General features: G+C 36.1%; 1 protein-coding gene across 1 annotated transcript in view; it reads right to left on the bottom strand.

The window, feature by feature from the left end:
• Positions 1 to 13,108, bottom strand: part of PACRG (parkin coregulated) — a 510,195-nt gene that overhangs the window by 453,150 nt on the left and 43,937 nt on the right. The gene's annotated exons all lie outside the window — the stretch shown is intronic.

The following is a 13,108-nucleotide window of genomic DNA, read 5'->3' as shown; positions in this document are numbered from 1 at the left end:
TCTGAACATACCAGTTATATTCCTAACTTTGGGAATTTGCTCTGGTTTTTCCCTCTGCCTGGAGTGTTCTCCCTTTATATGTTTGTTTGTTGAATGCCCTTACCTCTTTTAAGTGCCTGCCCAAATCTCGTCAAGGAGACTTACCATGACCATCACATTTCATATTAACACTCTTACCGCCTTGGGGCCCCCAGCCTCCTTACCAAGCTCTGCTTTTTCTTTTTTCCCTTAGTGTTCATCCCCTTCTAACATACTACGATATGCATTTGTAACATTTATTGTTTATCGCCTTCCTACTCAACCTAGATTATAAACTCTATAATAGATTATTGTTTGTTTTCTTCTTTATTAGGTTAATAGTACCTGGCACAGAGTAGGGGTTCAATAAACATTTGTTGAATTAAGGCATTCATTAATCTGGTAAAATAGAGTAGAGGAGACATTGCTGATGAATGGGGAAAGACTGTACTGTTCAGTAATGGTGCCGAGACAACAGCATTCACGGAGAACGTGAAACTGGAGCTCCAACTCACACTGTACACAAATTCAATTCCATGTGATGTAAGGACAAATATTAAAGGCAAAACCATGCAAACTGTAATGAAAATACAGAAAATATTTCTTTTATGATTTGGGGATGGGGGAGATTTCTTAAGAAAGATAAGTAAAAGCACAAACTACAAAAAATTACAGCCCCTTCACAATGTCCACCTCAAGTATCCGGTTCAGAGGTGACCCCCTCTTCTCTTCCTAGCCCAATCCCTGTGAAGCCCTAACCCTAAAACCCTTCACTGTAACACTGGCCCACCTCCTTTTCCTTTATTCCCTCTTTCTGTACTTCATGGTCAATAAGGATGACGACCTGTCCCTGGGACTCCCCTCAATTCCCTTAACACTCTCATTTTTTGGTACTTTGCAAAAACTTGATGCTGCCTAAATAAGCTCTCCACTAACTCTGTGCTAACACCTATGCTCCTAAAAGATGGTATTTTATTACACTTCCCTATTCTTTTCCCCCACGCACATACACAGCTATTTCACATCATTTATTCTCTCTTCAAACCTCCAGCAACTCTTCTCATCCTCATTCACAGCTGATCATCTTTCTCTCCTTCACTGAAAAACAGAAATGTCATAGAGAACTTCCATATGCTCCTACCACCACATCTATGCTCTTAACCTGTAAAACACACCCTGCTTTCCATGCTCGCTCATGACTCATCTTCTTTCCAAGCTTGCCATTACTGCCCTTGCTTCAAACTGCATATTACACCCTGCACTCCTTCATCTTCCTTCTAGAGCAGAGTACTGGATGGTAAAATTTAAATCAGAAGGATGCTATTAACTTAAATAATTTAAGTAGAGGTAAAAAGCACCAGGAGGGGACTAGTCTGAAGGAAAGGGAAGACAAATACAACTGACATTCATTAATTCCTTAAATACATATTTATGGAGCATCTGTTGTTCTAGATTCCAGGCACTAACTGCCTGGACAGGTAAGATCTCTGCTCTCCTGGAGATTATTATGGAAGGGTCAAGCAATGGATAATGTGTGTTTAAAGTAAGGATAAGAGTAGATATTAGAAGACATTGGTCTGACATATTTGAAAATTTATACGTAAGGTAGGGAAGAAAAGAGGGACAGGTCAAAGGTGATGGTAAGATCTTAAACCTGGGACATGACCTACAGAAATAGGGACGTTAACATAAGCACAAAACAAACGAGAGTCAGAGCAGGAGAAAAAGAGAAAATGTTTTCAGTTTGGTTTTCTTTCCTTGCAAGTACACATATACAATCAAAGTGTCTATAGAATAATGATTGTTTCCACTATAAATCTCACATTCACTATAAAACATACCTTAAAGCGTGTGAAATTGTAAGGATCATATATATATAGATTGAAAGCAACATGCGAATTCTACCTCACTATGATACATTCTACAAGAAAAAAGCTAGTTAGAAATATGTTCATTTACACTAATAAAAAATTCAGCTACATCTTTAAAATTTTTTTTTTCAACGTTTATTTATTTTTGGGACAGAGAGAGACAGAGCATGAATGGGGGAGGGGCAGAGAGAGAGAGGGAGACACAGAATCGGAAGCAGGCTCCAGGCTCCGAGCCATCAGCCCAGAGCCTGACGCGGGGCTCGAACTCACGGAGCGCGAGATCGTGACCTGGCTGAAGTCGGACGCTTAACCGACTGCGCCACCCAGGCGCCCCCAGCTACATCTTTAAATGTGTATGTTTCTCCTCAGGAAAACTGTCTAGACAATACACAATAATACAGGCCTAAGGTTTTGTAAGTGGTCAGTCTTGTCATTTTATTAGAGCTATCTAATCAAACGCAACTCAGTATTTTAAAAGTGCAAAGTAATTTAAAAGACTTTTTCAGATCTCTTGTGGCTTTAAGTTGTCTTTTGATACATGGCAGGATCAACACAGATCTAGATAAGACTACTCTTAGAGACATTTTAATGTTAAAGTGCCATTCTTCCAAAAAGCAATTTATATCTTCAGCCTACTTAAGAATGTATAATAAATTTCACGCAGAGGGAAAATCAGGTTTACAAGGTATTGAGGCAAGAGAAATATATGGTAGGACTTAAAAAGGCCAGTACAGATGATTAATGAGCCAGGAAGATTGATTTATGAGGAAAGATTAAAAGAATTAACTATGTATGGAAAGACTAAGTAAAAAAAAAAAAAAAAATATATATATATATATATATATATGAGAAAATTATTTCGCTTGTTATAAAACAATAGAACACTCCATAAGGATATTTAAAACTGGACTGGAGAAGGGGTAACTATACAAGAGCCTGAAAGTCTAGGAGTGTGCACGTCTGAATTATTCAGTTTAATGACATACACGTTTTTAATCCCAGTCCCTGTGGTAACACATCATTGCCAACTCAGGAACATTTAGTTCATGCTAACGTTATACAAAGGGAAGAAAGATTTTTTTCAATCACATTGCATCAAAATCACCTAAAGATCATTTATGTATATTTTGCTACTTTAAAAAATCATACAAAAGCATAATCTCTAAGCAGATAAAACAGAAGAATTGCCTACTACATGAGATATGGTTCTAATATTAATATATTATGATTGGGAAATGGTAGACAATCAATGTTAAAGGCTAATGTTATGGTAAACTTTTTTCCTCCACGTGCAGACAGAAATATAGGTTTGGAGGCCATGATTCAAATCATGCGGAATTACAATCAAGCTCTTCCTTTGATACTTTTAAGAGCATCTAAATGAACACTAACTCTCTCTGGCCAATCATTTTGGTATAGTCATCTCACCGTGTCTATAGGAAGAAATAATTAGTGCAAATTCACAGGAAGTTATTTCCTCTTGAAGGAAGTCCAAGAGACTTATGAGAACAGTCTCAATTAATATCTAAGGACATGTTGAAAAATAATTACAGTCCTTTATGTAAATTAATGTATGATATTCATATGATTTGAAATGAACCTATTTAATCCTCAAAGAGTTAAACATAATTTGGTGTAAGAGAGCTCATCCTGTAATGTAACTAAGAAAAATTTGAGACAGTAGGCATTCCTTTTTATCTCTATAAAGAAAAACAGGCTTAGTGAAGCTTGTATCTTGAAAATCAACATGATTATGGATTTTTATGGTGATTTTCATTGATTTTTCCCTTCAAAAGGTGAGTTTCTAGTCTCCTATAAAAATAAACTTGTTCACATATTAGATGTATCCATAATTACGCTACACAACTAAATTTAAAAAATTAGATATTTCATCAAGACTTCGTTACCTAGTGCTAGAGGAACTAACAACTGTCTGATAGAAATATTACAAGAATCATTATAGCAAAGCTCAAAGATCAATTATTCTGAAAATTGTCCTAAGCTTTTAAAAGTTATGAAGTTATCTCTTGTTCATCCAACGATCAAAAGAGGGGAAAAATATATTTTCTATTCTTTTAGATTGCTTGCAAAAACTGACATATCTTAAGTTTTACAACAAAACAAAAGATCAAATATTTGCTTCAATAAATTTTTTTAATTCTCATTTCAAAATTTTAAAAATTCAGGGTACTTGTCCAACACTGACATTGAACTAGCTTTAATAAGTTACAAAACAAAGAACAAGCATCTTTATATCTCCCAACACCAGAACATTAAGGTTTGTGTTTCCTTTCTAAATCTTGTCGTTTTGTTTTTTCAAAAATATTTTATAAGCATAATAACATGGACAACAGCATGTTGATTACTTGTAATCATAGCCAAATATTTAATATAAGCCTCAGAAATACATACTCTCTTTTCCTAGGCATACACACACACACACACACACACACACACATATGACTACATATACATGTTAGGCCTCCTGCTAGCTTTTCTTTACAAGAGTTTAGAGAAATTAGAACCTTAAAAAAAAAACAACTCAGTACAATTCCATCAGTCAAACATAGGGTATTAATCTAAGAAATTTGCTGACACAAGGAAACATAAAGTGCTCGTTATTAAAGACTGCCAATATTTTGTAGCTTCTCCACCAGGTAATAAAACTCTAAGTACCGAGTACATCAGCAGCCCTAATAAAATTGGTAGGTCTTCTCAGTCTGACAGGGCAAGGAATAAAACACACATGAGCTATCCATAAATGAATAACCTAATATCAATCACCTCTCTGTTATCATGCAAAAGTAAGAGCAGATCACATACTTATTTTTCTTCCTAGTATAAACTATTGCTCATGGCAGAAATTTCGGTATTTCTACTTGTAACACTGCTACTCTTTTATGTCATTTAAAATGTCTTTTGGAAATTATGACCAATATATAGTTCATTGTGCACTATATTTGATTTAACATAACTCTGTGCTAACAATGCATTTGATTTCTTTTTTAATGAAGTCTAAGTTAACCTAAGTGATACAATGCCATTGACAAATTTTATGAACTTTGTTCATACTGGATCCTTAAACCATTCCAAAACACTCAAAAATGAGAGGGAAAATTTTAACAAAAGTTGCATCAGTGCAAAAAACACTTGGTGCTATAATAATCAAAACCCCCAATCAACTTTTATTGTGTGAAACCCATTAAGATTTTGTTTCTTCTGATCAAAGGCCAAAGCATATATCCCTGCCTTCTACTTGATCATTCTGGGAATCAGCTCCCTCTACACTGTGACTCTACCCTTTTCCAGGACCTAGGAATTCTCTCTGTTAAGTCAGCTGATGGGCAGGAGAGAGAAAGAATAAATGATGGCATATTCAAGGTTTCCAGGGACCATACCAGGAATAACATAATTTGTTCCCCCATACATTCCATTGGCTAAAACTCAGTAAAATAGCACTTCTAGCTACAAGGAGGTTGACAAATGTAGTCTAACTTTCGGCTCAGAAACATGAGAAAATGGGTTTTGTAAGAGTCTAGTCTTTGCTAACTAGTCTTTGCTAAAATCCACGCGTTTCATTGCCAAATCTCTCCTTCTCTCTTCTTTTCACCCATAGGTTATGGTCTCCATAGACACAACCCAATGTCCCACCCAAGCATGGTATAAAGCTCATAGCTGAGGATATTTGAACAATGTGGCACATATTAACTCAAAGGGGAGCTTACCTGCTCCTTGGTACACTTATATATGATGGTGGATCAGGACAAGCTAGCCACAATGAATATGTCCACTGAGGAAAGTGAAAATAGAGATACAGCAGTCCTTGCCAAGAAGTCATCGTGAGAGCCCTCTGTCATGGTAGTGGCAGAGATTCCTTGTTTAGGACGTGATCCTGCTCTCTGGAGGAACCTCCATCCCACGCTCTCCTCCAGGGGTCCTGGGCCCACCGTTGAGGATTTTCCTACGTGTTTGTTATCCTACATGAGATGTTGGACGTACAACATCAAACTTGGGAATGCAGCTTCTCTGGGAGCTGCACAGCTTTCACAATTTGCTTCTTGGTTTTCCACTTTAAGGATACATGTGTTTGCATAAGGAATTAACAGGCTAAGACTTTTGTAGTCTTACGTCATGGTTTTATTACCAGTATGATCCCAAATATTGTGGACTTATGTGTTTCCTTCTGGGCAATTTCTTTCTAGTTAGCTAATAACCACAGTTAAGATCTCTCCTACTGCTACTTCTCTAGCCTGACTCCTTTCCTTGTGCATGTGCATGTGTGTATGTGTATGTTAACACAATTGTGGCTACTCTAACGCTATCTGAAAACCCACTGGGAGAGTCATATATGCAATTTGATCTAGGCTACAGGGCTCCATCAGATTGTTTCACTGAGATGTTTCACTAGGCCTTTGTATCTAAGAACTTTCTCAAGCATATTTATTAGTATTTGGTATCAAGAAGCAGTTGCATTTTACAAACCTGTATGAATTTTGATCACTGAAATTTCTCCATTGCCATTTTTCTCTGCTGAGAAATGAGCTAATTCGTGCCTGATCTCACCTCTTTCTTAGAACACCTTGCTGAAGGCCAAGAATAGCCACAAAAATTATTATTCTGTGCCCTTACAAGCTGTTCCCCAGGGCTACAGCCTCAGTAGGTATTAAGTTTGCCTTCCGAATTACCACAATCGACATTAAATGTTTTTTCACAGAACCTCAGTATTGCTCAGTCTTTCCATGTGCTATAACTTTTCTCTGCTTCCCAGTCACTAAGTCATCAACACATATTTTTAGTTTTTACTGTTGTTATGGTATCACCCTACTCTAGAACCAACTTCTGAATTTCCGTATTAGAGAAACACTATTTTCTATCACACACACACAAAACAAAGAACAAAACAAAACAAAACAAAACAAAACAAAACAAAACAAAACAAAAATCTCAGTGGCCTAAAATGATGAAACCTACTTCACTGAGTACAAAAAGTCCAATGTAGGTATTCCGGCTTGTGGGTAGCCTTTAAGTGTAATCCTCCCATCTTTTGGGTCTTCCTTCCTCTAAGACCTTGTAGTACTTTCCATCCAAACAAGGAGATAGAGAAACTAAGATAAGATGACCATGGGTGGGGATTTTTAGAACAAGGGCTAGAGGTGGTATTCATTAGGACTTAGTAACATGACCTTCTTAACCTCAGTCAGAAAGAAAGAGGTTTACTGAGCTCCTGAGACATTGTTGAATGATGAATACAACAAAGCTCTACTGAAGGACATAAATGAAGACTTGAGAAAATAAAGATTCAAATCTTGTTTTTCTGTGGGAAGACTCAATAGTCTCTATTTGCTATTTTCACTTGATTAATCTGTAAAGCCAATATAATTATAATCCAACTGATGAAATGCTTAAGGAACTTAGCCAAATGATTTCAAATTTATAATAAAGAGTAAAATATATTAATAATGGTGAGGTTGGCTGGGAAGACGGTGGAGTAGGAGGACCCTAAGCTCACCTTGTCCTGTGGATCCAACTGGACAGCACACATATCAGCATAAATAACACAGGAAATCACCTGAATACTGACAGAACTGACTAAAATGAAGGCAGGGAAGAGGCCACATAGAAGAAGGTAGGAAAGGCAAAGGTGTGGTCTGGGAGCAAAATGGACTATGGCTGTCCTTGGTGGGGAGGGAGCCTGTGGCACCAAGTAGGGCAGAAAAAGACTTTCACACTGGGTAGCCCCCAAACAGGGAAGATGAATCTCCACAGATTTTGTCTTTGAAAGTGAAAGGGCCAAATTTTGTGAGTTCTTAAAACCAGCAGGACTTAAAGCTTAAAATTTTAAAACTAGGCAGACTCTGCCCTTGAGAGCCGGAATGGCATTAAGAAGCAGAATCTCTGCCCTTACAGAGACAACATGACAAACACCCCCTGCAGATACAGCTATAGAACCAGCAGTTTGGGGGCGCCTGGGTGGCGCAGTCGGTTGGGCGTCCGACTTCGGCCAGGTCACGATCTCGCGGTCCGTGGGTTCGGGCCCCGCGTCGGGCTCTGGGCTGATGGCTCGGAGCCTGGAGCCTGTTTCCGATTCTGTGTCTCCCTCTCTCTCTGCCCCTCCCCCGTTCATGCTTTGTCTCTCTCTGTCCCAAAAATAAAAAAAAAAAAAAAAAAAAAAAACGTTGAAAAAAAAAAAAAGAACCAGCAGTTTGAAAAACACTAGGGGCAGATGGGAGGGAGAGTGATTTGCTCATATCAGAGCATAGAGCAGGGACACAGAGATCATGGGGAGACAACTCAAGGAACAAAAAAGCTGGCAGATGCCATTTCACTCCCCCACACCCCAGCATAAACAATGGCTTATCTGCGGGAACCAAGAACATATTGACACTTGTTACCTACCTTGGTGTAACCTGTTTACACCAAGCCCTGCCCCTTTGTGCTTCAGGGGATCTGCCTGCTCAGTCACCTGCACTGGAATCCCAGTGTTGTGGGCCCCTCCCGCAGAAGACCAGAGCAAACCCTGCCAACACCACATCTCCTGACCTGTGTGTTTTGTGGGACCGCAGTTATGGTAGTGGTAGGGGCAGGTCTCATTTCACAAGCATATCACCACACACCTTGCCACCCATGATAAGCAAAGAGATACTCTGCAGACAACTGGATTGAAGGAAAAAGAGGCCAATACTCAAGAGCAGAGCACATGCAACCCACATAGGAGACATTCCCTGAAATCCCAGGCCCTGGAGAACAGGGGACACTGCATTGCAGGGCACTACAGGGCCTCTTCTTTATAAGACTATTATCATTAAGAGCAAGAGAAATAGCTGACTTTCCTAACACACCGAAAAAGATACAGAAAGTCAGACAAAATGAGGAGACACAGAAACATCTCCCAGATAGAAAAACAGGATCAAACCACAGCAAGAGACCAAATTGAAATGGATATAAGTAATATGCCTGATAGAGAACTTAAAGTAATGATCATAAAGATACTAAGAGTGGATGGAGGATATCAGTGAGACTCTTAACACAGAGGCAAAAAGGAACTAATCAGAGATGAAGAAAATGATAGATGAAACTAAAAATACACTTGATGGAATAAACAGGCTAGATGAAGCAGAGGAACAAATTAATGACCTGTAAGATAGAATAATAGAAAGTAACCAAGCTGAGCAAAGGAAAAGAAAGAAAATTATGCAAATTGAGAATAGTCTTAGGAAACTCAGTGACTCCATCAAGTGTAATAACATCCATATTTATAGGAATCTCAGAAGAAGAGCAAGATAAGGGGATAGAAAATTTATTTCAAGAAACAATAGCTGAAAACTTCCCTTATCTAGGGAAAACAAAACAAAACAAACAGATATCCAGATCCAGGAAGCACAGCGATCACCCCCTAAATTCATTCCAAGGAGGTCCACACCCAGACACAGAGTAATTAAGATGGCAATAGGCAGCAATACAGAAAAACAAAAAATTAAAAGCAGCAAGAGAAAAGAAGACAGTTACACACAAGGGAAATCCCGTAAGGCTATCAGCAGATTTTTCAGCAGAGACTTTGCAGGGCAAAAGGGAGTGGCATGATATATTCAAAGTGCTGAATGAGAAAAATCTGCAGCGAAAAATATTCTATCCAGCAAACTTATCATTCAGAATAGGAAAGATAAAGAGTTTTTCAGACAAGCAAAAACTAAAAGAGCTTATGACCACTAAACCAGCCCTACAAGAAATATTAAAGGGGAATCTTTGGGTAAAAAAGAAAACTGTGAGTCAGGGTATGAAGAGTAAAAATCCCAAAAGCAGTAAAAATAAATATTTCTGTAAAAATCATAAAATAAAAAGATGTACAATATGACACTATATACCTAAAACTTGACAGGGAGAGGGGGTAAAGAATGTTTTTTGTTTTTTTTTTCTTTTTTTTTAAGAACAGGTTTAAACTTGGGCAATATCAACTTAATATAGACTGCTATATGTAGAAGATTTTACATACAAACCTAATGATAAACACACAAATCAAAACCAGTAACAGACATGCAAAGAATGAAAAGAAAGGGATCCAAATATATCACTAAAGAAAGCCAACAAACCATGAAAGAGAGCATGAGAAAAAAGGATCAAATAAAATCTATAAAAACAACCGCAAAAATAAGTAACAAAATGGCAATAAATAAATATCTACAATAATTACTTTTAATGTAAATGGACTAAATGTTCCAATTAAAAGACATGGGGCAACAGAATAGAGAAAAAAAGACCCATCTATGTGCTGCCTATGAGACTCATTTCAGGCCAAAAGACATCTGCAGAATCAAATTGAGAGTATGGAAAAACATTCGTCATGTAAATGGGTGCCAAAAGAAAGTCAGGGTAGCAAGGCTTATATAGGACAAAACAGACTTTGAAACAAAGACTGTAACAAGATACAAAGAAGGACACTATATTATAATAAAGGGGACACTTGAACAAGAGGATATAAGAATAGTAAATATTTATGTACTCAACATGAAAGAATCCAAATACCAAAAACAGTTATTAACAAACATGAAAGAAATAATCAATAGTAATATAATAGTAGGTGACTTTAAAACCCCACTTACATTGATGGAGAGATCATCCAAACAGAAAATCAAAAAAAGAAAGAGTGGCTTTGAATGACACACTGAACCAAATGGACTTAACAGACATATTGAGAACAGTCTATCCTAAAACAACGGAATATACATTCTTTTCGAGTGCACTTGGAACATATTTCAGAATATATCACATATTGGGCCATAAAACAAATCTCAACAAATTCAAAAATATCAAACTCATACCATGCAGCTTTTCTGACCAGAACACTAGGAAACTAGAAATCAACTTCCCTCTAGAAGAATGTACTTGATTTTGAGTCCCTCTAACAGAATATGATTGTAAATATTTCCTTTATACTCTTGTCAACAATTGATATTATCAGTAATGCATTTTGACAACTGGTGAATAAGAAATGGCATCTCCTTATCTTAGGTCTCCAAAGTAGAGATTGGTTAAGTACATTATTCCCTTAAAGTAGAATTCTAAACAATCACTAAAAATTATAAGTTAATTATTCACATAGAGGAAAGTTTGATAATAGGTCTCAAAAATTATGTAAATATCCAGCAATTATAACTCTAGGAATTTATATTAATGAGATGTTTGGAAAGTTCACAGAGATGCAAGTACAAGTATTATTATCATATCACATTTTAAAATACAGAAACACTATGAAATGCCTCTAAAGTAAAGATTGGTTAAGTAGATTATGCCCTTAAAGTGGAATTTTAAACAACCACTAAAAATTATGTTAATTATTCACATATAAAGAGGTGCCAATACCTAGTAATGAATGAAAAACATCATATACAGTATTATTTCATCTTACTAGTAGGATATTTGTGTATGTATGGAGGGTAGAGAAAGATGGAGAGAGGAAATAATGATAATTTGTGGAAGAATACTTATAAATATCAAGAGTAAACTTTTATGTAGTCTAAATAGATCGCTCTTTTTCCCAGACAATGGTTGCCTAGAACCTGGATGTATTAAATGTTGAAAGTGGTTATTTTTGGGTGTGAATCTAGGTAATTTTTGTCTTGTGTTAACTTTAAGTATGAGGTTAGTGGAAAATTATTGGATTTGATTTAGAAGCTCTCTATCTGCTGCTATGTAATTGTGTGATTTCCAGTAGGGTTATTAAATCATATGAGCTTGGACTTACTCAACTGTAAAACTGAGATAATAATGCCTATCTCACAAACTTGTAAGAATTAAATCAGATAAAATATTTAAAAGCTCTCAGCATTTCCATTTAAATTAATTTTTAGAATATTTTTTCCTAAGAGTTCCCTTCCATAAAAGCATTTGACAAAAATTATTTCTGGATTTACACAAACTTTGGGATAAAACTTTGGGATAGAAAACTTTGAATTAAGTTGCTATGGCTCATTTTTCCAGAACACCGTCACCCTTAACTAGGGAAATCTCCCTTAACTAGGCAAAGTTATACAGCCAAATAATATAAATAAAGTGCAAATGTGCATAGACAGTGCCAGTTAAACAATTACTAAAATAATATTGTACTTTAACCTTGTAAAGTGTATGGTATTGGAAAATTGACTTTTAGAGAAAGTGCTATGTATTACAAAGAAAAAATTTCAAATCTAAATTTTCTAAGTAATAGTTGGCTAACTCGTATAGCTTAAATTCTCCTCTCTAAAATATGGCATTATTTATCCCCTACTTCGAGAAAATACAATTCAGAAAACATTATGTTTGAATCAACACATATTTCAAATCTTTTACAATAGAGGATATTTGTTATGATAACTGGACGCTTTTGCTCTTTTATTTCTTTATTTATGTTTTATTTCAGCTCATCACCTTTTCCACTCCTAATGTTATTGGGTTTTTTTGCACACTTTGTTTAGCATTAATCTGCTGATGAACAAATAGTTTGACCCAGAATACAGCCTATCTTGATAAGTGTTACACATTCACTCAAAAAGAATGTGTAGTCTAATGCTGTTTGGTGGAGTGCTTTATAAACGTCAATTAGGTCAAGTTGATTGTCAGTATTGTTTGAGTCATCTTTGCTATTATTAATTTTCTGTCTACTCTTTCATTCATTATTGAGAAAAAGATGTTGAAATCTCTATCATTGTGGATCTGTGCATTTCTCCATACGAATCTATCAGTTTTTGCTTAATGTTTAGGACTGTCATGTCTTCTTGATGAAATAATCCCTTCCTTATTATAAAATGACGCTTTTTATTCTTGGTATTATTCTCTGTTCTGATATTTATTTTTTTGATATTAGCCACTGGGGCTTTATTTTCACTAGTGTTAGCATGTTATATCTTTTCTCATCCTATTAAACTGTACTCTATGTATGTCTCTATCTTTGTAGTATGCTTCTTGTAGGCAGGACAGAGTTGAGACTTGATTTTAAATCCAATCTGATAATTATTGCCTTTTCATGGGGGTTTTTAATCCATTTACATTTAATATGATTATTGATATTGATGGGTTTAAATATACATATTACTATTCTTCTGTTTCCTTTTTGTTCCTTTTCTTTCCATTTTCTGGAAATGATTAATGCCTTTGAATTACTTGAAAATTGTTAATTATTGTTTTTACATCCTCTTTTTGGCTTATTAGTTATAATTATTATTATTTTAGTGGTTGATTTAGGGTTT

The sequence above is a fragment of the Lynx rufus genome, unplaced genomic scaffold (genome assembly GCF_022079265.1).
Source record: "Lynx rufus isolate CCGP_SWC_20201006 ecotype Redwood Valley unplaced genomic scaffold, mLynRuf1.p SCAF_32, whole genome shotgun sequence".
NCBI classification, from domain to species: Eukaryota; Metazoa; Chordata; class Mammalia; order Carnivora; family Felidae; genus Lynx; species Lynx rufus.
This window is presented reverse-complemented; position numbering and strand designations above follow the sequence as displayed.